Source organism: Peromyscus maniculatus, chromosome 5, assembly GCF_049852395.1.
Source record: "Peromyscus maniculatus bairdii isolate BWxNUB_F1_BW_parent chromosome 5, HU_Pman_BW_mat_3.1, whole genome shotgun sequence".
Lineage (NCBI taxonomy): Eukaryota > Metazoa > Chordata > Mammalia > Rodentia > Cricetidae > Peromyscus > Peromyscus maniculatus.
In genome coordinates, this window is record NC_134856.1 from 42,764,650 (window position 1) to 42,787,810 (window position 23,161).

The 23,161-nt window shown below is 43.1% G+C and overlaps 1 protein-coding gene across 1 annotated transcript in view; it reads left to right on the top strand.

The window, feature by feature from the left end:
* The first annotated feature begins 13,632 nt into the window (after nucleotides 1-13,632).
* Ap1g1 (adaptor related protein complex 1 subunit gamma 1) overlaps nucleotides 13,633-23,161 on the top strand; it is a 95,586-nt gene continuing 86,057 nt past the window's right edge. The window contains exon 1 of the mRNA XM_006974118.4: nucleotides 13,633-14,445. The gene's annotated coding sequence lies outside the window, so the exon portion shown is untranslated. The remainder of the gene's footprint in view (nucleotides 14,446-23,161) is intronic.

Below are 23,161 nucleotides of genomic sequence, written 5' to 3' on the forward strand. Positions count from 1 at the left end.
TGGTGCACGTCTTTAATCCCAGTGCTGGTGGGGTAGAGGCAGGCAGATCTCTGTGAGTTGGAGGCCAGCCTGGTCCAAAAAATTAGATCCAGGACAGCCAGAGTTGTTACACAGAGAAACCCTGTCTCGAAAAAAATCAAAATGAAAAAAAAAAAAAAGAAAGAAGTATGAAATGTGATATAGATTCTTTCAGCATATATATGTATACATATAAGAATGCACACATATATGTATATAGAAACATACATATATATTCACAACATGTTTACATATGGGTTTATGTTCCACTATTAGTTTTAAAAGAGTCCTTGCTAGGTGGTGGTGGCACAAAGCCTTTAATCCCAGCACTTGAGAGGCAGAGAAGGCAAATATCTGTGTTCAAGGCCAGCCTGGTCTACAGAGGGAGTTCCAGGACAGCCAGGGCTACACAGAGAAACCCTGTCTCCAAAACAAACAAACAAACAAACCAAAGAATTCTTAGCTAATGTGGTGGGGTATACATCTTTTAATTTCAGTACTCAGGAGGCAGAGGCTCTGCCGAGAGCTTTGTGAATTTGAGGCCAGCTTGGTCTACAAAATAAGACCTAGTCTCAAAACAATCAAACAAACAAGAATTCCATTGCCTGTGAACTATTTTTTTTTCTCTTTTGAGACAGGGTTTCACTATGTATTCCTGTTTGGTGTAGAACTCACCATTTAGATCTACCTGCCTCAGCCTCCTGAGTGCTGGCTGGTATTAGACGTGCACACCACTACAGTCAGCTTCTGTGAGATGTCTTTGAAGTAAGGAAAAGAAGGAAAGGTAAAGTATTGAGTGTCTTAATTTTGTGTTTTCCTTAGGAACTAGCAGCACTCGGGAGGCAAAGGCAGGCAGATCTCTGCGAGTTCGAGGCCAGCCTGGTCAACAGAGCAAAATCCAGGACAGTCACCAAAACTACACAGAGAAACCCTGTCTCGAAAAACAAAAACAACAACAAAGAGCATTTCCTTATTTAGTGATTGGTATGGGTGGTGCCACCCCTAGGCTGGTGGTCGTGGGTGCAATATGACAGGCTGAGCAACCCATAAGGATCAAGCCTGCAAGCAGTACGCCTTCATGGCTTCTGCATCAATCAGCTCCTGCCTCCAGGTTCCTGCCCTGTTGAGTTTCTGCTCTGCCTGCTTCTGATGATGAACAGTGATGTGGAAGTGTAAGCAAAATAAATCCTTTCCTCCCCAGCTTGTTTGGGCATGGTGTTTTCTGACAGCATCAGTAACCCTACCTGACACTTTGGCTCAGTTTCCAAATTCCAGTCCACGGTTGCTTGGCCTGTTGCTTCAGGCCTGTGGGGAAGGTAAATGCCACAGGGGTGATCCTCACAGCCAGGAGCATGTGCTGGGGCAAGCTGGAAGTGAAAGAGAGAGGAAGACGGCTGGTAAGATGGCTCAGTGGGTAGGGGTTATTGATTGCTGCCATGTCTGATGACCTGAGTTTGATCCTCAGGGCCCACACAGTGGAGGGAGAAAAACTGATCCCCACAAGTCGTCCTCAGACCTTCATACTTGTGCCATGGCACACATGTGTGTATGCACACACAAAATATGGCTTCAGAGTGCTTCCATACATCTAAATCAGACCTCAACATTCCTGCTTTCTAAGCCCCCCAATAGATTTTTGCCTTTTAGTCTCACTCTGTAGTCCAGGTTGCCCTTGAGCTCTCTATGTAGCTGAGGTTAGCCTTGAACTTGTTTCTTCTTCTTCTTCTTCTTCTTCTTCTTCTTCTTCTTCTTCTTCTTCTTCTTCTTCTTCTTCTTCTTCTTCTTCTTCTTCTTCTTCTTAGCTGAGGATCGAACCCAGGGCCTTATGATTGCTAGGCAAGTGCTCTACCACTGAGCTAAATCCCCAACCCTAGCCTTGAACTTGTGTCAGTCCTTCCTCAGCCTTCCAAACGCTGGGGTTCTAAGTATGAACCACTGTACCTGTTTTTCTAATGGCTTTTTTTTTTTTTTTGAGACAGGGTTTCTCTGTGTAGCTTTGCGCCTTTCCTGGAATTCGCTTTGGAGACCAGGCTGGCCTTGAACTCACAGAGATCCACCTGGCTCTGCCTCCCGAGTGCTGGGATTGAAGGCATGCGCCACCACCACCCGGCTCCCAATGGCTTCTTATTTCACTCAGCATGTAGTCTTTTCCCGTGATGCACAGAACCATCCATGCCTGCTCTTCCTGTCTCATTATTTCCACTCCATCCTTGTTTCCTCTGCCTCAGCTGTGTGGACCTCTTCATGTTTCTTCAGAGATGGAGGCACATTCCTGCCCCCAAGACCTCTGTACTTCTTTCTTTCTGGCACTCTGTGTTCTCAAAATACTTGCTTTGTCATGCTCCAGTGTCCTTTAAAGTCTGTTCTTAAATGTTTCCTTCTCTTTGTGACCCTTCCTGGCTACCTTCATTAAAATGTTGACCTTCTTCGCTTTTTCAGCTCTGTAACTTTTCACTGTGGTATGTGTCTTAGTTAACATAGTCTAGAGCTCACTTAGTAAACCCGTTTATTATCTGTCTCCCCCGCTAGAATGCCAGCAGTCAGGGAGTTTTATGTGTTTTGTTCACAATGCCACACATTGTTCCTGGCTCATATTGTAAAATGAGCTAATATGTCTACAGCTTGCTACAGCTTTAGCTTAGCGAGAGTTTTGTAGACATAACTGCATGTACACGCGTTACTCTCAACTGTTGGAGAACCACAGCACTTGGCTTCTTTGGTACTGAAACCAAGTCTTTGAAAAAGAAGGAAGAAGATTGGACTAGAAACTTTGCCATACACACACACACACACACACACACACACACACACACATACACACACACACATATATGTATAATAGAAACAATGTATTTTTATACCAAAACAGTATAAAACACTGCTTTGAGTGAATCTGAAGAGGCCATATAGTAAAAAACTAAAGAGAGCTATAGTTATTGATTTTCTTTACTCTTTAGTGTTTGATATAAAATACAAAACAATGTTTCCTGTTTTTTTTTTTTTAAACCTTGTAGGCAATTCTGATCCCAAAGCTCTCACTCTCTCCCTTCCTCTCTCTCCGTCTTAAATTTTTTGTTGTGTGTAGTGCCTATGTGAGTATATGCCACATTATGCTGGTGCTTGCAGAGGCCAGAACAGGGAATCAGATCCTCTGGAACCCAAGTTCGAGGTGGTTGAGAACCACCCGGCACTGGTGCTGGGAACTGAACCTGGGTCCTCTGGAAGAGCAGCCATCCTAACCGCTGAGTAGTATCTCCAGTCCCATCAAAGCTCTTTCTCTTAACAGTTTACTGTTTCCAGACATAAACTGTCTCTAAAGCTGGATATAGTAGGTCATACCTGCAATCCCAGTATTTGGGAGGCTGAGGCAGGAGGATGTGTTTGAGACTAGCCTGGGCTACATAGTAAGACCTTATGTTAAAAAAGATTGACTAGTTAAATGAACAAACTCTAATTTTTTTCCTCTTGAAATTGTTTTTTAAGAACTGTACCTTGTATGCTGTTCAGCTCCTATTCTTAGGATTTGAGTCCTCTGACTTAAAAAATAAAACAAACAGGGGCCTGGAGAAATGTCTCAGCAGTTAAAAGCAGTTGCTGCTATTGCAAAGGACCTGGGTTGGTTCCCAGAACCCACTTGGAAGCTCACAACCGTTTGTAATTCCAGTTCTAGGGGATGCAACATCCTCTTCTGATCTCTGAGGTTACCAGGCACTCACATGGTACACATACATGCATGCAGCCAAACTTATGCACATGAAATAAAAACAAACCTAAAGCAAACAAACAAATAAATAAAACAAAGAGCTAGGCATTGTGGCACATGCCTTTGATCTTAGCACTCAGAAAGCAGTGACTAGGGATCTCTGGGAATTTGGGGCCAGCCTAGTGTCCACATTGAAGTTCCAGGACAGGCAGAATTACATAGCGAGACCTTGTCTTAATAAATAAATAAAGTTTAGTTATGGAGACATGTAGATATATAGCAAATTAATGATAGAGTGTAAGGACATGCTAAGCACCAACTATCCATTGTCAACACTTGTCACCATTCTCATTTAATCTATTTTTCTCTTTCTAGCACTTCTGGAGGGAGGGTGAAGGAAGAATCCAAAGTAAACTACAGCCATTAACAAATTTCAGCCACAAACATTTCAGTCAGCCCCACGCCTTTTAACAACAAGATACAATCTGAGAAATACGTAGTTAGTCCGTGCCACCATGGTAGGAATGTCACAGAGCGCACCTATGGAAGCCTAGAGGGTTCAGGTCAATCACTGTCTTGACTTCTGGCTGCAATCATAGGCAGTAAATGTAAGCAGTGTGACAATGCTTCCAGGCTAAGACAGCAGGCTGTTTCGTTTTCATTTTTACACAGGGTTTCACATAACCCAGACTGGTCTGTGTAGTTGAGGATGATCTTGAACTTCTGCTCTCCCTGCCTCTATCTCCTGAGTGCTAGGACTACAAGTGTGTGCTACCACGATCTGTTTATGTGGAGGGGGGGGGGATCCAAGCCAGGAATTCATGCGTGCTAGGCAAGCACTCAACTGAACCGCATCCCCAGCCCCAGCTTGCTGTTTTAAATAAGCTTGGAAATGGGGGAGGGTTAATTTTCCTTAGCGTTTGGGAGACAGAGGCTATCCTATGTTTGTGAGTTTGAGGTTAGCCTGGTCTACTGAGCAAGGTCCAGGCTAGCCAGAGCTACTACATACTGAGATCTCAAGAGGGGGAAAAAAAAAAAAAGCTCATGTGACTGTGTGTGTGCAGGTGCCAGTGAAGGTCAGAAGGGGCATTGGATCCTTGGAGCTGAGCCACAGGCAGGTGGTGAGTCCCCTGCAAGAGCAGTAGGAGCTCTTAACCACTGAGCCATCTCTCCAGGCCCCCCAAGTGAGCTTGTATTAGTAGGTGTGCACTCTAAAATAACAACAAAAATAGTGCAAGTAAATGCATAAATTAGCACTGTAGTTGTTTACTATTATAACATACCGTTGTATTATTATTTTATTATCATTGTAATATACATACATCGTATGTATGATTTTTTAGGTGACCGCTGACACAGTAGCTTTGTTTACTCTAGCATCAGCACACACATGGGAGACATCCTTTGAATTGCATTGTAGTTCATTGTTCACTGTAGCGTTCTTGTGTGATATGTGACCATGTGAAGCTCTAGCATACATATACCCTCTGTTCTTACACTCTGAAAACAGCACCATCAAGTCAGTACAGTGAAAGCAGCCCCTTCGTATTATACGAAACTCAAGCCGCATTCAATTTCCCCGAGTAGCTCAAAAGTGAATTTTCTAAGTTATTATGTTGAAATCAAGATCCTGGGCTGAAGAGATGGTGCCGCAGTTGAGAGTACTGGCTGCCTCTCCAGTAAATGGGGGTTCAAGTCCCAGGATCTACACCGTGTCTCACAACCAGCTGGAAGTTCAATCCCTGGGAACCTGATCCTCCCTGCTGACCCCGGCAGGCAGGGCACACACATGATGCACATGCATGCATACAAGCAAAACATACACATCAAATAATGGAATAGGTAAATCTTAAAAACTTTTGTTTAAAAAAGAGAGCGATGAATTTCCTGAGAGCCAAGGCTTGTGCTGACTGACACGCAGCTGAAGCCCCTGACTCCAGCCTCCCTCTTTCTGCTCTTCCCCTCCGCCCCGCTTTGGGATTTATTTGTTGGGAAGATTTCTCTGATTTTATTAAACTGAATCACGCTTCAAAGTAACATCTCTAGAACCTGCCATGGTGGCACTTGCCTTTAACCCCAGCACTCAGGAGGCAGAAAGGGGATTCTCTGTGAGTCTGAGGCCAGCCTGGTCTACATAGTGTATTCCAGGTCAGCCAGGGCTACACAGCAAGAACCTGTCTTAAAAATAAAAATGGTTTTGCTTCTGTAGTCCCAACACTAGAAATTCCCTGAGTTCTTAAATAAGGCCACACACAGGTGACAGAAGAGGCAAGAGTCATAGTCCCAAGACTGATTTCTAGAAAGCATTAAGCCGAGAGCTGACTCCGTGGGTAAGAGCACTGGCTGATCTTCCAAAAGGCCCCAGTTTGCTTCCTGGCACTCACATGACAGCTCACGACTGTCTGCAACTCCAGTTCCAGGGGACCCAAAGCCCTCTTCTGGCCTCTGAGGGCACCAGACATGCATGTAGTGCATGTATATTCATACAGGCACTCACACATAAATAAAAGAAAATCATCTTTTTAAAAAAAACCCTCTTTTCCAGCAATCAGAAAGTCTGTGATAAAGTTAACTTCAAATTAATTTTAAGAGGACTGGAGAGATGGCTCAGCAGTTAAGAGCACTGACTGCTCTTCCAGAGGTCCTGAGTTCAATTCCCAGCAACCACATGGTGGCTCACAACCACCTATAATGAAATCTGGTGCCATCCTCTGGCCTGCAAGGACACATACAGACACAACACTGTATACATAATAAATAAATCTTTAAAAAAATTCATTTTAAGAAACATGTATTGAGGAGTTGCAAGATGGATCAGTGGTTAAGACCATGGCCTGCTCTTGCAGAGATCCTGAGTTTGATTCCCAGCACTCATGTCAGGAAAGTCATAGCTTCTTGGAAATCCAGCTTCAGGGAGATCTAATGACTGATCTCCACAGACACCTGAATTCGGGTGCACATATCCACAGACACACACCCAGATACCCCTGATTCAAAAATAAAGTAAATCTTTTTATTTGTATGGCTTTTGTTTGTTTGGTTTTGATTTTGTTTTTTTGTTTTGTGAGACAGAGTTTCTCTGTGCAGTCCTAGCTGTCCCAGAACTCACTCTGTAGACCAGGCTGGATTTGAACTCATTGATCCAGCTGCCTCTGTCTCCCTATGCTGGGATTAAAGGCCTGTGCCACTACATGGACACAATTTTTTTGTATATTATTATCATTGTTGTTACTGTTTTCTTTTCTAAGAAATAAATATTTATTTAGGACTGGTGAGATGGCTCAGTGGTCAAAGTGCTTACTGCCCAGTTAGATGACCTGAGTTTGATCCCTAGGAAGGACCTACAGGGTGGAAGAGAGAACTAACTCTTGCAACTTGTCTTCCAACCTTCCCATACTCATTCTGGCACATTCCTATTCTCTCTCTCTCTCTCTCTCTCTCTCTCTCTCTCTCTCTCTCTCTCTCTCTCTCTCATACACCAATCAATAAATAAATATAAAAAGGAATATTTATTGAAGGTGTCTGTTTACAAGTTGCATTTGAAACTCCAGCCAATCACTTCCTAATGATCTTTTTTCTTGCTTTCAGAATGATGGCTATAATAAGAATGGCCTGCTTTCTTTACTGGTTCTCTAGTTTAGAGAATGCCGGAAGAGGCTAGGGCATTTCAAACATTGTAAGAATATTTCTTCACTGCCTTGGAGAGTATGCTAGTGGTTGCCAGGGGCACAAAGTGTTCCTTTGTAGCAACTAACCATTTAGTTAGTGTATGGGTGTAGATCATGTTTTGAAATTTGTGATACAGTTCTGGAGGGATGGACCTCCCAGTATTGAACAGATCCTAAAAACTGGTAGGAAAATGAAGGTCCTTTCTGTGGAGCCTTGTTGCTGGGAATCTGGCTAATACAAACAGACCGAGTTCTTGTATGAGGCCTCTTAGATAAACAATCTTGTTTGCATTTGGAGAGGGTTTCTTAGTACCCATCTCCTATGTGGTGAGCAAGTTTCTGAACACATAAAGATGATGTCTGTTGCTTTGATTGGCTTGTTAGGAATTTTTTTGGGGGGGGGGATTTCAAGACAGGGTTTCTCTGTGTAGCTTTGGTGCTTGTCCTGGATCTCTGTAGATCAGGCTGGCCTCGAACTCACAGAGACCCGCCTGGCTCTGCCTCCCGAGTGCTGGGATTAAAGGCATGCGCCACCACTGCCCGGCTTTGTTAGGAATTCTTAAGCACAAGTAGCTCTCAGGGCCACTGTCACAATAGGTCATCCTGACATGTTTTTGAAGATTGTTCCTTAAATTTTTACTACCATTAATTTTTAAAATATGATGATGATGATGATGGTGATGTGTTTATGCATATCCCTGTGTGTCTGTGTCTGTGCACATACCTGAGGAGATCAGAGGTGTGTCATATCCTCTGGAGCTGGAGTTACAGGCAATTGTGAGATACCCGATGTCAGTGCTGGGAATCAAACTCTGGTCTTCTGCAAGAACAGTACATTCTCTTAACTGTTCAGTAATCTCTCCAGCCTTTATTACACTTATCTATTTATATGTTATGGTGGCATGCACAGTGTGTGCGTGCACATGTGTGTGTGTGTGTGTGTGTAGATCAGAGGACAACTTGTGAGAGTCCGTTCTCTCTGGGGATTGAACTCATTTTGTCAGGCGTGGTGGCACGTGCTTTTACCCTCTGAGCCATCTCTCGAGCCCCTACACTTTATTTTTTTTTATTATTTTTAATTTTCAAATTTTTAGATTTATTTATTTTATGTTATATGTATGCATGTTTTGTCTGCATGTGTGTCTGCGCACCACATGCATATGTGGTGGCAGTAGAAGTCAGAGAGGGTGTTGGATCCCCTGGAACTAGAGTTACAGACAGTGGTGAGTCACCATGCGGATGCTGGAAACCAGACCTAGGTTCTCTTACGAGAGTAACAAGTGTTCTTAACTGCTCAGCCATTTCTCTAGCCCTTTACTTTTTAAGAGCAGTTTTATTCACTGCAAGCTCCAAATTAAAGTTTGCTGCTGTTGTCTTATTCTATAGCCTTGCTGCCTACAACTTGCCATGGTAAACAAAGTGCCAAATTAATTTTTAGCTGGACAGTGGTGTCACACATCTTTAATCACAGCACTCGGGAGGCAGAAACAGGAGGATCTCTGAGTTCGAGGCCAGCCTGGTCTACAGAGCAAATTCCCGGACAGCCAGCGCTGTTACACAGAGAAGGCCTGTCTTGAAAAACCAAAAACAACAAAAAATTACTTTTAAGGGCAACTATTCATTATGCAAATATTTCATAATCCTTTCTGTTTAAAGGAGAACTTCCTTTATATGTAAGAATGTGGTACCTACAAACTATTGTCTTTCTTTGAAAAATATTTCACCTTCTTCATAAGAAACAAGTTTCTAATTAGGGTTAGTGGCAGAGCACTTCCAAGCCCTGGGTTTAACAGTAGTGTGTGTGGGGTGTGTATTTTAAACACACAGTGTCAGTGAAAGGGGCTTCGAGAACTAGGTCAGGGATACGGCCGAGCAGTTGCATGCTTCCTCTCACAAAGAAAAGACCTCCCAGTCAGTCACTCCTGTGTGAGTCCTGGGCCACCTCTGGCACATGTGAGCTTCTGGGCACAGAAGGAGCTTGGTGTTCCCTGAAGTGGCCACAAGAGACTGGATGTCCTGGTTACTGCATATGTCCCAATACTTCTTGGACCTCTCAGGGTAATTTTGAAGCAACTTATGAAGCTGATTTTAGAAGAACAGGATGGGAATATGTACAGAGTTTCCATATGTAGCCCTGGCTGTTCTGGAACTCATTATGTAGACCAGGTTGGTCTTGAACTCACAGAGACCCACCTGCCTCTGATCTCCTGAGTGCTGGGATTAAAGGCGTATTATAGAATTATTGACAAGTCAAAACAACTATAAGGTGGGGGATTCTGTGACATACAGCATCTTAGATGGACTTTGAGCTTCTTAAATTTTTTCTAGAGCAAAGAAGCAGTGTGGTCCTTCTGGGTGTTGGTCTTCACTCAGAGAGAGCATAAGATAGATGTCCAAGAAAATAAAAAACATTTGTGTATGAGTGTTCTGCCTGCATGTATATATGCGCACACGTTTGCCTGGTACCCATGGAGGTCAACTAGAGTTACAGAATGTTGTGAGCCACCACATAGATGATGGGAACCAAACTCAAGTCCTCTGTAAGAGGAGCAAATGTTCACAACCATTGACCCATCTCTCCAGCTCCTTTAATTATTTTATTGTTCTCTTAATATGAGGTCAAATAATATATGGAATTGGCTTTTGGAATTGTGGTTTTTACATCATTCCTGGTATGTGCCATAATGAAGGATTAATTCCTCAGTCCCTTTTCCAGGACATACTGTCACCAGGGATCATGCTAGAAGAAGCTTGGGAATGGTTTTTTTTTTTTTTTTTTTTTTTTTGTGTGTGTGTGTGTGTGTGTGTGTGTGTGTGTGTATGTGAAAACAGCATAAACAACAGCAGAGAGACTAATTTCTCTCTGACATTTATGTTTATTTATAGACTCCTGTGACTCAACTATAACAGAACCAGCCAGCAGAGAGGCCTCTTGGACTGACTCACTGTGTTTCCTACAGACTGGTCCCCTTGTCACTCTCCTCTCTCGGCTGAAGTCTCTGGCATTCAGAGAGACAGGAAATGTTCCTTGTCAAACTTCCTGACTGCTTTTCTTCAGAGTCAGCTGTCCCTGTCTGGTCTAAAGGGCACATGGATTTCAGCCGCCGATACCCCACAGAGTCGGTAAAGAAACCCATTACATTGCTGGGCATCAGGTTACATACCTGTAGCTTTAGCACTCGGTGGGGTGGAGTCAGGAGGATCAAGAGTTCAAGGCCAGCCTTAGCTACACAGTGAGTTCATGAGTAGATTGGGATGCATGAAACCCTGCCTCAAAAGGCCAAAAACTAGAGCCTGCAAGATGGCTGAGCGGGTAAAGGTGCTTGACTCTGAGCCTGACCGACAGACAACCTGAGTTCAATCCCCAGGCTCCACATGCTGAAAGGAGAAAACAAACTCCTGAAAGGTGTCCTCTGACATCTGCATGCACACTACAGTACATGTATGCACACGCACCCTAAATAGCTAGCTAGCTAGATAAATGTAATTTAAAAAGCTAAACAAACGACCCCCACCCCTCAGCCCCCGCAAACTCCTAAAACCAGAAAATGTGCTATATACCCAAACCAAGACAGAGGAATCCCTTGAGAATCCCAGGCTCCAATTCACATGACATGTCTTCCCCAAAGCTCTGTTTTACTGTTTTAATAATGACCTCTCATTTTTTCCATTTTTGTTTTTATTTATTTATTTAATTTTTTTCTTTTAAATCGTGTGCATGTGTTTATGTGTGTCTGTGCTCATGAGTGTGGGTGTCCATGCAAGCTGGAGGCATTGGATCCCCCAGAGTTAGAGTTATAGGTGGTTGTGAGTTGCTGATGTGGGTGCAGGGAATCAAACTTGGGTCTTCTGAAATAACAGTACACACTTTTAGCTTCTGAGCCATCTCCAGCCCCGTATTTTGTTTTAATTTAATTATCTGTCTCAACTCTCCATAGCCCAGATGTCTAAGGGGGTGGAGGGGCATTTTCTAATAAGAATTCCTCTTCAAAATGTGCAGAACTTTTTTTTAAAAAGAATATCTATAATATAATCCCATTATCCAAAGATAATCATTTTCACATTTTATTATTGTTCCTCAGTCTTTTTGATGTTTGTGTACAATTTTAAGAAGCTCATCTGAAAGACTTAAAATGTTTACTTAAGTGTACGAATGTGTGTCTGTGTGAGTGTCTGCCGCGTGCATGGTGTCCTTGGAGGCCAGGAGAAGGTGTCAGACCCCGTGGAGCTGGAGCTGCCTGTCATGGGAGCTGGGATCTGAACCTGGGTCTTCTGTAAGAGCAACAAGTGCTTTTAACTACTGAGACATCTCTCCAGCATCCCAACTCTCATTTTAATTATTTTGTTTGAACATCCATCATATCAGAATAGTAAGGTCACAGCTACAGTTTTGCTTTATTTTAATCTCTTTGAGATAGGGTCACATGTAGCCAAAGCTAGCCCCAAACTTGCATGTAGACAAGGATGACCTTGTACCTCTGATCCTCCTACCTCTACCTCCTATGTTCTGGGATTTCATTGTATACTACCACACCAGGCTAATGGAGTGGTAATTTAAATAAAGGAAAATGTAAGTGAAGAAAATAACAACACAGGGAGGGTTTAAATTACTATTTTCCTTTGAGTGTTCCGTTTTTCTTGGGGAGGGGTAGGGGGTTTGTGAGACAAAGTCATTATGCAGTCGAGGTTAGCCTCCAACTCACAGTCCCTCTGCCTCAGCCTCCTACAGGTAGATGCTGCTACCACAGCTGCCTCAAAAGCCTTTCTTTTCTTTTCTTTCTTTCTTTCTTTTTTTTTCCTTTTTTTTTTTTTTTTTTTTTTTGGTTTTTCGAGACAGGGTTTCTTTGTGTAGCTTTGCACCTTTCCTGGATCTCACTCTGTAGACCAGGCTGGCCTCGAACTCACAAAGATCCACCTGGCTATGCCTCCCGAGTGCTGGGATTAAAGGCGTGTGCCACCACCGCCCGGCTCAAAAGCCTTACTTAAGAAGACATCTTTTCTTTTGTTGTTCACTATGGTAAACACTTAATCTTGGCCCTTAAGCTCTTTTAATAATCTCCCAAGTGGAATACCTAAGCTACCTTTGCCTTGCATCTCTGTTTGAGAAACTTCTTTTATGGAAGCTTCAAAGTGAATTTGGCATGTTTCTTGCATATGCCTGGCTCAGAGTGGTCTGAACTATGCTAGCATTATGATGTTCTAGTTTTAGGCTGTATCATCATATGATCTAGGGTTGACATGTTTAGATGTGCAGAAGAAGGATAGGAGGGTCTGAATTCCATATGTTTTTGAACCAGTAGCTCTGGGTTGGAATGCATGTTTTGGGTGTAGTGGGTTTTCTAATTTGTAGGATGGTATCTTATGGCAGAATCCAGTGTGGGAGAGACAGTCATAGTTTCTGAGCCTTAAGTCTCTCAGTCTCTCAGTCTCTCAGTCTCTCTCTCTCTCTCTCTCTCTCTCTCTCTCTCTCTCTCTCTCTCTTTCGTTTTTTCAAGATTGGGTTTCTCTGGGTAGCTCTGGCTATTTCTGGAACTCGCTCTATAGACCAGGCTGGCCTCAAACTCATGAAAATGCACTTGCCTCTGCCTCCTGAGTGCTGGGATTAAAGGTGTGTGCCACCACCGCTCAGAGAGTCTTAAGTATGTTTGTAAAATTAGGTTACTTACTTAGACTCAAGAGATTGCTTAGAGGGTTAGGTTGTACTTAAGAAGGTGCTTTATAAACAATGGGATACCAATATTTAATAAAAAAATGTGATCATGCCCTTGGTGTCCTTTCTTTCCAGCCACTTGGCATGCCCCAGAAATTCAAGGTCAAAATTGTACAGCTCAACGCCTGTAAAGTATTTTGAAATCCTTGCAATGAAAAACGCATGCCTAAGGAAAAAGGTGCAACTTCCTGTTTATGACACTCAAGTCTCAAACCTAGGATTGGTGCTTAGTTCCTTGTCTTCGGCGTTCAGTCTAGTGCTGTGTTTTGTTCACATCTGGGATGACTTTGTTACCAATCTATTGGAAAGATTTTATTCTAGGTAGGTCACCTTTCCTTTAAATGGGCCAAGATATCAAGGATCCCTAGGTTCACATGGAAAATACTATTGTCACAAGTTAGCAATTATTTATCACGCCGGGAACTGTCTAGTTCGACTTTCTTTGGCTCAGGTCATTAGTTCATTCAATCATAGATTGAAAGCCTATTGTGGAAGTTTTGGCTGTCATTTGACCAGATTCTCTTTTCCCACAGGAGGGAATTGTAATGTTGGAGAGATTAAGTGACTAAACGCAGAAGGGGTGGTGCTGTGCTTGGAACCCATTGTCGTGCTTCATCTTGTACCCGTTTTTGTACAATTGATATGAAGATATAATAAAACCATAGACTCCCAAGACTACTTGGAGCATGCTTCTAAAGTTGAACAGAAAGCTAAGGACTCAAGGTGACGGGAACGATTTAGGAATTCTGGAGGACTAAATCCTGGCTCAGTGTCCTGCGTCTCCACCTGCCTCTCCACCTGCCTCTCCCTCTCACTCCTCCAGCAAGCTACCTTGCCTAGCTCCGCCCCCTCAGGTGGCCCCACCGTTTCCTGGGAGCACAGCTTCCTTCCCCAGCTCTGCCGCCCAGCGGAACCAAAGTGCTCTGACTCTGGGGACGGCCGGATCCTTCTAGCGCAGACTCATCGCAGCGGTGACTCGGCAGCCGCGTCTAGCGTCATCAGTGACAGCCCCGACCCTTGCTACGCTTTGCGTCGCTCTGCCAGGCGCAGTCGCCTCCTCCTTGGCAAATAGTCCTCGGCAGGGTCCGAATTTTCGGGCCATCCGAGGTGGGAACCAGGGGTGGTTGCAGTTGAAGGGGCGCGGAGTTGACGAGGAGAGGGAGCTGAGGAGCGACGTCTCCTCGAGAGCGCGTGAAGCGAGTTAGAAACTCCCTCCCTGCCCGGGATCCCTCCGCCTGCAGTAGCGGTGGTGAGGCCGAGGGAGCCGCCATTTTGGATGTTCGGTTCCTGCTGCCACTGCTGCCGCCGCCCCCGAAGCTGCTGGTTTCATTCGAGGTTTCGGGCCGGTGAGTGTCACTCGCGGCACTGAGAGCAGGTTGTGTCTTTGGCTCCGCTGCGGCTGCGAGCTTTTGGCTGGAAACCTCCTGTCAGTCCCAGGGGTCCGGTCTCAGCCTGTGGGGGGTGAGGAGGACCCAGGTTGGGTCAGGTGGGACCGGGAAGCCCCAGGGCTTGCTCGGACTTCCCGAGGGCCAACCCTCGGAGGCTTCCGAGCAGGCGCTCCGGTGCGCGGCCGCTTCCCCTACTGTGGCATTGTCCTGCCGGTGCAGGCCTCCTTGAACCCATTGACTTTATCAGGCTGCGATCCTCCTTTGAAAGCCCGTTCAGGGAGCCTAGGATTTAGCGGGGCGGGCCCCACCCCCGCGTGTCCTCTCCGAGCCACGTATCAGCGTTCTTGTGTCGTGGACTCGGGTCAGATCTGAGAACTCTCAGCATTTCCACATGCAGGGGGTAATGCTGCCTGTCCCTGCAATGCCGTCCGCTCAGAACCGGACATCGGCCTCGCCTCCCTCTAACCTTCCAACTAACTTCTGGTCCAAAATTTTCCGCCCTTTTTTTCCTTTCCTTTTTAAAAAAACTTACCTGCGACTGCACTGTTCACCCTCCGCTCCAACTCTTGGTTCTGCGGACGTCAGTTTCTAGTAATTCTCCGGATCTTCCTTATTGCCTGGAACTGTGGGTTCTGCTTCCCAGTTAGGGCTTGGTGTTGGAAAGCTGTCGAACCACTTAGGGTGTATTTCAGCAGTAAATGGGGTTAAAGCAGGCAGAGCGGCTTTAGGTGGGAAGGAGCTGTCAAAATACTTTCTGGATTTCCTTTCTGTCCCGAACACTGAGCTTTTGGGCACTTAACTGATACTCTCCCACCTCCTCCTTTTTTCTTTTGGCGTTATATATGCTTGAGCACGGAAATCTGCCCTTGGAGAATATTAATCTGACGCAGGGAGAGAGGAAAATAACTTTTCTGGTTCCTGTAGGGATTAGTTAACTGAAGAGCGAGCTGAATGATTTCTTAGTGACTTCACCTCTCAGGTGTTTGTGTAGTAATGATCTTTGCTGACTTCATATGTTGATTTTTCTCAGGGTAGTTAGATTTTAAGCATCCATTCCCACCGTTGCCTGTAGTATTTGCCAGATTATATACTCTTAAGTTTTTATTTGAAACCTGTGGATCCTCAAAGTACTGATAGCCTCATGACTTTAATTCTGTTTTTACTGTCTGTTTGCAGCCCAGTGAGCTTTAGGAAAAAGAATTTAACAATAAATCACTGATTATTTCCTACATTTCAGGTTAGGTGAGTGTGTTGAGTCACCCCTATTTTATCTCAGCCCAGGTTTTTACATCTGCAAAAGAGAAATACTTCGAGTTCACAGTTAAGTGACTCAAAACCTAAGTTTGTAACTTGAACCGAGTCAAATCTCTTGGTACTTGTACACTTTATAATGATGCTTTATTTTTAAATTTTTTTGAAGATTTATTTTATTTATTTATTTTATATGTATGAGTGTCTTGCCTGCATGTATATATGTGCATCATGTGCATGCCCAGTGCCGGTGGAAGTCAGAAGAGGGTATTCAGATCCCCTGGAGGTGGAGTTACAGGCATTTGTGAGCTGTCATGTGGGTGCTGGAAACTGAATCCAAGTCCTCTACAAGAGCAGTCAGTGCTCTTAGCTGCTGAGCCATCTCTCCAGCCCTCTGATGCTCTTTTCTTATGAAGCTTTTGAAATGAGACTGCAGGTAAATTCTTTACAGGTCATACAATGTCAAAGAGGACAGTATTTTCATTGTAAATATTCTGTGCTCTTGTTATTTGTTTTAAGAAACCCCTTCAGAACTGTGTTAATTACTGTTCGACAGGAGTTCTAACAGTAATTAGTAATTCTGCAAGTGTGTTGCTCTGAAGTTGTTCAGTTTCCTTTTGCTTTAAAAGGAACTCAGTATCTCCTTGTACTTTACTGCTGAAATGTTCTGTTTTTGAGTTCACTTTCTGAACAGGTATTGAAAGAGCTATTAAAAGTTATTTAACTCAGTTAATGTTATGGTATATGAATGTCATTTATTCTTAGATGGTTTGCAGTTTACCTGGAGAAAGTACATCTTTGCCAAAGAAAGATTAGCAAAGTGCTGTTCTGTGTATCCTTCATTGGTCAGTACATATATAAATGTACCTCGTCTTGGCTGTTGAGAATTGCACCAGAAGTTAACATTTGTGTTTAGTAAACTTCCGCCCCCCCCCCCCTTTTTTTTGAAACTTGATTTTGCTAAATTGCTCAGGCTGGCTTTAACTTGTGATCCTCGTACCTTAGCTGAGTAGCTGGCATGAACAGGTCTGTGCCATCCACAGTCCAGGCCTAGCTTTTGGTTTTTGAGACAGTCTTCCTATGTTGCTCAGGTTGACCTGGAACTTGGATGGTCTCTTATCTTCCCAGTGCTGCTGGGACGACAGGTATTTGCCACTCCAGGGTAGATCTAGCAACATTCACTTTCTATGTTCTTGTGAAGTTACATATTTTTTGATATAGTCTGTTTTACTGACAGCAATTACACAATCTAAGGGTGAATGTTAGAATGAAACTATAAATATAGAAATTGCTAGTAATGCCTTGCTGATATTTCACCCAGAATTATTTTAAAAAGCCAGGTAGTGGCTTTGGTAGCCTAGCACACTTAAAGCTACAGGTTCTATCCCACTCTATCACCCAGAAAGCCAAAACCAAAAAGTTCTTAAACTAAACAGTATACAAAGCAGATACAAATCCAAGAAGTTTTAAATGGATCATTAAAAACTTTTTATGCAAACATAGATAAAAGGTCAAATTAGTCATTTTTTTTAATATTTATATTTTTATAATTTAAAAAGTTGAATTGGAATTTACCTGTCAAGACAGATTTCTAAATGCTTAATCCTGCCAGGCAGAGGTGGTGAATGCCTTTAGTCCCAGCACTTGGGAGGCAGAGGCAGGGGGATCTCTGTGAGTTTGAGGCCATTTGGTCTACAGAATGAGTTCCAGGACAACCAGGGCTACACAGAGAGACCCTGCTTTGAAAAACCTACCAACCAACCAACCAACCAACCAACCAAAACAAACAAACAAAAAAAACCCTAGACTTAAACTCTTAGGTTTAACTGAAGAGAATGTAAACATAAAACCTTTAAGGCTGCTGAAGAGGTGACTAACTGGCTGCTCTTCCAGAGGATCAAGGTTAGGCTCCCAGCACCCACATGGAGACTCACAGCCATCCATGACTCTAGTTTTATGGATCTGACTCCCCCTGGCCTCTAGGGAGCTCCAGGCATGTGCTGGTACAAAAAAATAAAAATAAAATCTTTTTGTTCTTGTCTTTTTTTTTCTCCCCAAGACAGGGTATCTATCCCTGTGTAGCTCTGGCTGTCCTGAACTATCTGTGTAGACCAGGCTGGCCTGGAACTCAAGAGTTTCGACTGCCTCAGCCTCCTTCCTAGGCTCAAGGTGTATGTCACCACATCTGGCCTGCATTTTAATCTTTATTGCTTTATGAATTGTTTTTAGTTCTTGATTTTTGTCTTTTTTAAAAAATCTTCATTACATTTATCGATTATATTTTATATTTATATAAATATTTTATATTTATCACTTTATATTCCAAATTTTTATTTATGTTGTGTATGTATGTGTGAGTGTATGCCTATATATACCATGTGAGAGTGTGGAAGTCAGAAGACAGCTTAAATTTAAACAGAGTTGTATTTATGTGTGTTGGTGTTTTGCCTATATATAGTGTCTGTGTATCATGTATGCTTGGTGCCCATGGAGGCCATAAACTGGAGTTACATGGACAGTTGTGAGCCACCATGTGGGTGCTGGGAATCAAACCAGGGTCTTCTTCTGCAAGAGCAAACAGTGTTCTTCTGAGCCGTCTCTCCAGCTTCCACAGGGCAGTTTTTAAGAGTTCTTGCTTTCTACCTTGTTGATACAGTCTCTTCTCTGTCTCTGCCTTCCATCTTGGGGTTACAGATGTGCCAAACATGCTTTTTTTTTTTTTGGTTTTTCGAGACAGGGTTTCTCTGCGTAGCTTTGTGCCTTTCCTGGAGCTCACTTGGTAGCCCAGGCTGGCCTCGAACTCACAGAGATCCGCCTGGCTCTGCCTCCCGAGTGCTGGGATTAAAGGCGTGCGCCACCACCGCCCGGCTCAAACATGCTTTTTACATAGGTTCTGAAAAGTGAGCTCAGGTCCTCTTGCTTGGCAAGTGCTTTTACCTGCTGAGCAATTGCCCTGGTCCTTTATTTGTTTTTGAGACAAGGTCTTATTGTGTATCTCAGGGTGGCCTTAAACCCATGAACTTTGTTTCAGCTTCCCTACACCTCAATTTACAAGCCTTTGCTTCCAAGCTCTAGCTTACTCAGCTTACTGCTCAGGCAGGATATTTAAAAGTAGCAAGCAATTTTAGAATTGAGAGGACATGTAAAGTTGGATATGGTAGCTCTTGGCCTGTAATCTAGCATTCAGGAAGCAGAGGTATGAAGATCAATGCAAATTTTAGGTCAGCCTGATCTGCATAGCAAATTCCATGACTGCCAGGGATAGCTTCATAACTAGAACCCTTATCTAACCATAACAACAACTACCACAACAAGAGAACATGCAGGTTTATTTGAGTTTGTATTTCTTGGCTTGTATGTTTTGAAAATCTTGTTTGTCAATATGTTATTAGAACTTTTCCAGAATAGGTGTGTGTGTGTGTGTGTGTGTGTGTGTGTGTGTGTGTGTGTGTGTAGAAAATTTCATTTCAATGAAGGCAGGGAAGAAAAAGGGAAAAGGAATGTCATTTCTGTCTTGAAAATATCTGCAAGCTCCTTTTTCTTCTCTGAAAGAATAATACAAAATACCTAACTGGGCATGAGTTTTGGTTACTAGGAATTTGAAAGTTTAAAAATGAGGAAAATAACAATCCACTTATCAAAGTTGTTAAATCAGCATTAGCTAGCACTTTAGTATCAAAGCTAGGGTGAGATGATTGACATGGAAAATGCTTTTTCACTAAGTCCTTGCAAGTTTAGCCCTTTAAAAAAAAGCTTATTGAGACCATTGGAAAATAAAATTAAGTTAGAAGCATTGTCAATTGAAGATTAAATACGTTAAAAAGAAAATAGGTTTCTTTTCTTTTCTTTCTTTCTTTCTTTTTTTTTAATTTTCCGGAGCTGAGGTCCGAACCCAGGGCCTTGTACTTGGTAGGCAAGCGCTCTACCACTGAGCTAAATCCCATCCTATCCCCCCCCCCCCCCCCACGCGCCACTTTTCTTTTTAAAGATGCTATCTGTGGCCCCTGTACTGTGTGAATACTTAAAGGCATCTCAGCGGCAGCAGTTTTCCCCTTTTCCGTTGCCAGCGCACAGTGGTCCCTTTTGCCTGCAGTTCCAGCTTGGTTGGTCCCTTTTGCCTTGCTAATTCCAGCTTGGTTGTTGTCTCCCGTGTGGTCCTGCTTCATTGAGCATCCCAAACTTTGCAGCCTGTCCCACTTTGAGGCTCCAGTTCCAACTCCTGGTAGTAACAGATATGAGGAGCATAGGATCTTTGTAACTGTGAAATAACTTGGTTTTCTTTTCTTTACAAGCCTTTGGGTTAAGAGGGCCACAGAGAGCTTGGTTAGATAGTTCAGCAGTTAAGAGGGCACAGTACAGCAGACGCTGACTCTGGTTTGGTTCTCAGCACCCACCTCAGGTGGCTCACAGCCATCTGTAATTCCAGAGCCAGGGATTTGAACACTCTTCTGGCCTTTATGGACAACAGCACTTCTTTGTACATATTCCCACACGGATGTACATATCCATACACATAATTAAAAACAAAAAAAATCTTTAAAAAATTATCATAAAGTAGGCTGGGCATGCTGGCACAGGCCTTTAAACTAGTATTTGGAGAGGCAGGGAGACCTCTATGAATTTGAGGCCAGCCTGGTCTAAATAGTGAGTTCCAGGCTAGCCAAGGCTACACACTGAGAGCAGTTCTTAAAAAAAAAAAAAAAAAGATAAGAAAAGAAAAAGAAAAAGAAAAAACAAAAAGAGAGAGATGTTTTGTATTATTTGCTTGTAAGAAGAGTCACAGGTGTGCTTTTACAGCTTAAGTTAGGGAAAGTAATTTTTAATTTCCACTATTAAGAAATTTCAGTTTTGCTGGGCGGTGGTGGCCCATGCCTTTAATCCCAGCACTTGGGAGGCAGAGGCAGGCGGATCTCTGTGAGTTCGAGGCCAGCCTGGGCTACCAAGTGAGTTCTAGGAAAGGTGCAAAGCTACAAAAAGACCCCCCCCCCAAAAAAAAAAAAAAAAAGAAATTTCAGTTTTGAGCCTGTCATGGTGGCGTATCTCTTGAGTTCCATGCCAGGCTGGTCTACAGAGAGAGTTCCAGGAGAGCCAGGGCTACACAGAGAAAAACGCTGTCTTGAAAAGCCAAAAATAAAAATAAAATAAATTTCAGTTTCAAGCTAAAGAAATAGATGATAAATTAATATTTAAATTCCTTTTCAAAAAGGTCTTATTAAAGACTTCTCTTACAATATTTTGAAGTATTTGAAAATATGATGTTTAAAAATATACTCGTTTGAGATGATTAAGGAAACTGAGAATACTCAAGTACACTGTATAGAGTTAATTGAATCTTTGTAAATATTAGGTTTTGATATGATGGTTGAAGGGCAAAGGTTAGTTTCAGGAAGAAAGAACCTTTCCTGGCAGTATAACAAATACATTTTTAAAATTATGTTGATTTATTTGTGTGCACATGCACGTGTGTGTGTGTGTGTGTGTGTGTGTGTGTGTGTGTGTGTGTGTGTGAGAGAGAGAGAGAGAGAGAGAGAGAGAGAGAGAGAGAGAGAGAGAGAGTGAGTGAGTGTGGGCTAGGCAGAGCTCATGTGGTGTGCTCAGAAGACCATTTGAGGAAGTCAGTTCTCCTACCATGTGGGCCCTGGAGATCAAACTCAGGTTGTCAGGCTAAGTGGCAAACACCTTAACCTGCTGAGCTGTTGTGCTAGACCTGTGTATTTGATGATTTTAAAATGGGCTATTTTCTCCTGTAGTGGGAACATAGGTTCTGTATTTTGCTTAAAAATGGAGGTATTTAGACAGTAGAATGAGGAAGTAGCTTTTTTTTATTTTTTATTTTTGCTGCTTGATTGTACTGTCCTCCCCTCTACTCCACCCCCACCCCCAACTCTGAACTTTTGCTGTTCCCTGATTATTTCTTACATTTTTTTCCCCCCTCAAGACAGGGGTCTCACTATGTAGTTCTGGCTGTCCTGGAACTGACTATGTTAGATTAGGTTGGCCTTGAACTCAGAGAGTTCTGCCTGTCTCTGTCTCCCAGGTGCTGGGATTAAAGGTGTTCATTCAACACTGCCAGGCCGGGACTTCATGTTCATTTTTAATGTTTGATATTCCAGTGCATCTGTAATGCTTTTCTTCCACCTGGAAAATCCATTCCTCCGTTCCCCTCCCTTCCCCTATAGAAATGGGAACGAGACAGCTTTTTTTTTTTTTTAGTATATGCTAGATTATTTTTATTTATTTATTTTTTTGAGCTTCTAAAAAAACCAAAATTCAAATTTGTGGCACACACAGTGCAATGCCTGGCACTTAGTGGTTACTCTGCAGAATGGATGTTATGAGTGAAAATAATACAGAATTATTATGGTACTCTGACATACAGTTATTAGTCCAGTCCAGAGCAGCCAGGTCTTGACTTAGTTATGGGACCCTGTTGCAGTTCCTTTACTTGTGACAGGAAGAGTTGATGTCAGCAAAAGTTTGTCTTCAGATACACAAAACAACTTTTTTGGTTTTTCGAGACAGGGTTTCTCTGTGTAGCTTTGTGCCTTTCCTGGATCTTGCTCTGTAGACCAGGCTGGCCTCGAACTCATTGAGATCCGCCTGGCTCTGCATCCCAAGTGCTGGGATTAAAGGCGTGTACCACCACCGCCCGGCCCCAAAACAATTTTTATCAGCTGTAACACATTGAGAGAATAGGACATTTACAAACATCAAAATCAAAAACACAGTTGGGCGGTGGTGGTGGCGGCGGCGGCGGCGGCGGCGGCGGCGGCGGCGGCGGCGGCGGCGCACACCTTTAATCCCAGCACTTGGGAGGCAGAGGCAGGCGGATCTCTGTGAGTTCAAGGTCTGCCTGTGCTACAGAGTGAGTTCCAGGAAAGATGAAAAAAAAAAAAAAAATCAAAACACTGCCCTAGAAAATGCACATAAAAAATTACATTGAAATTGACAGTAAAAGTATTTGTTTGTTTTTAGCTCAGTACACATTGATATAGTTTATTGAATATTTTACTAATCCAGAAAGTGTCCTGTATTTGTTTGAACCCTTATAAAATTATTCCTCAAGACTGGTGAGGTTATGCAGTGGGGAAAGGTGCTTGCTGTACAAGCCTGGTAACTTAAGTTTGATATGATCCCTAGCACCCAAGTAAAGGTGGAAGAGAGCAGATAGTCCTCTGATCTCCTCCATATGTGCGTCCTTCACCCTCAATATACACAGTTGTGAGCTGCTATGTGGGTGCTGGGAATTAAACCTGGGTGCCCTGGAAGAGAAGCCAGTGCTCTTAATCACTGAGCTATTTTTCCATTCCCCTATAAATTATTTCTAATGTGTAAACACCAGCAACAAAACGGAAAGCATGTAATCTTTATCTGTGTTTCTTTGAAATGTTTGGGTATTTTTTTGTTGTTTGTTTGCTTGTTT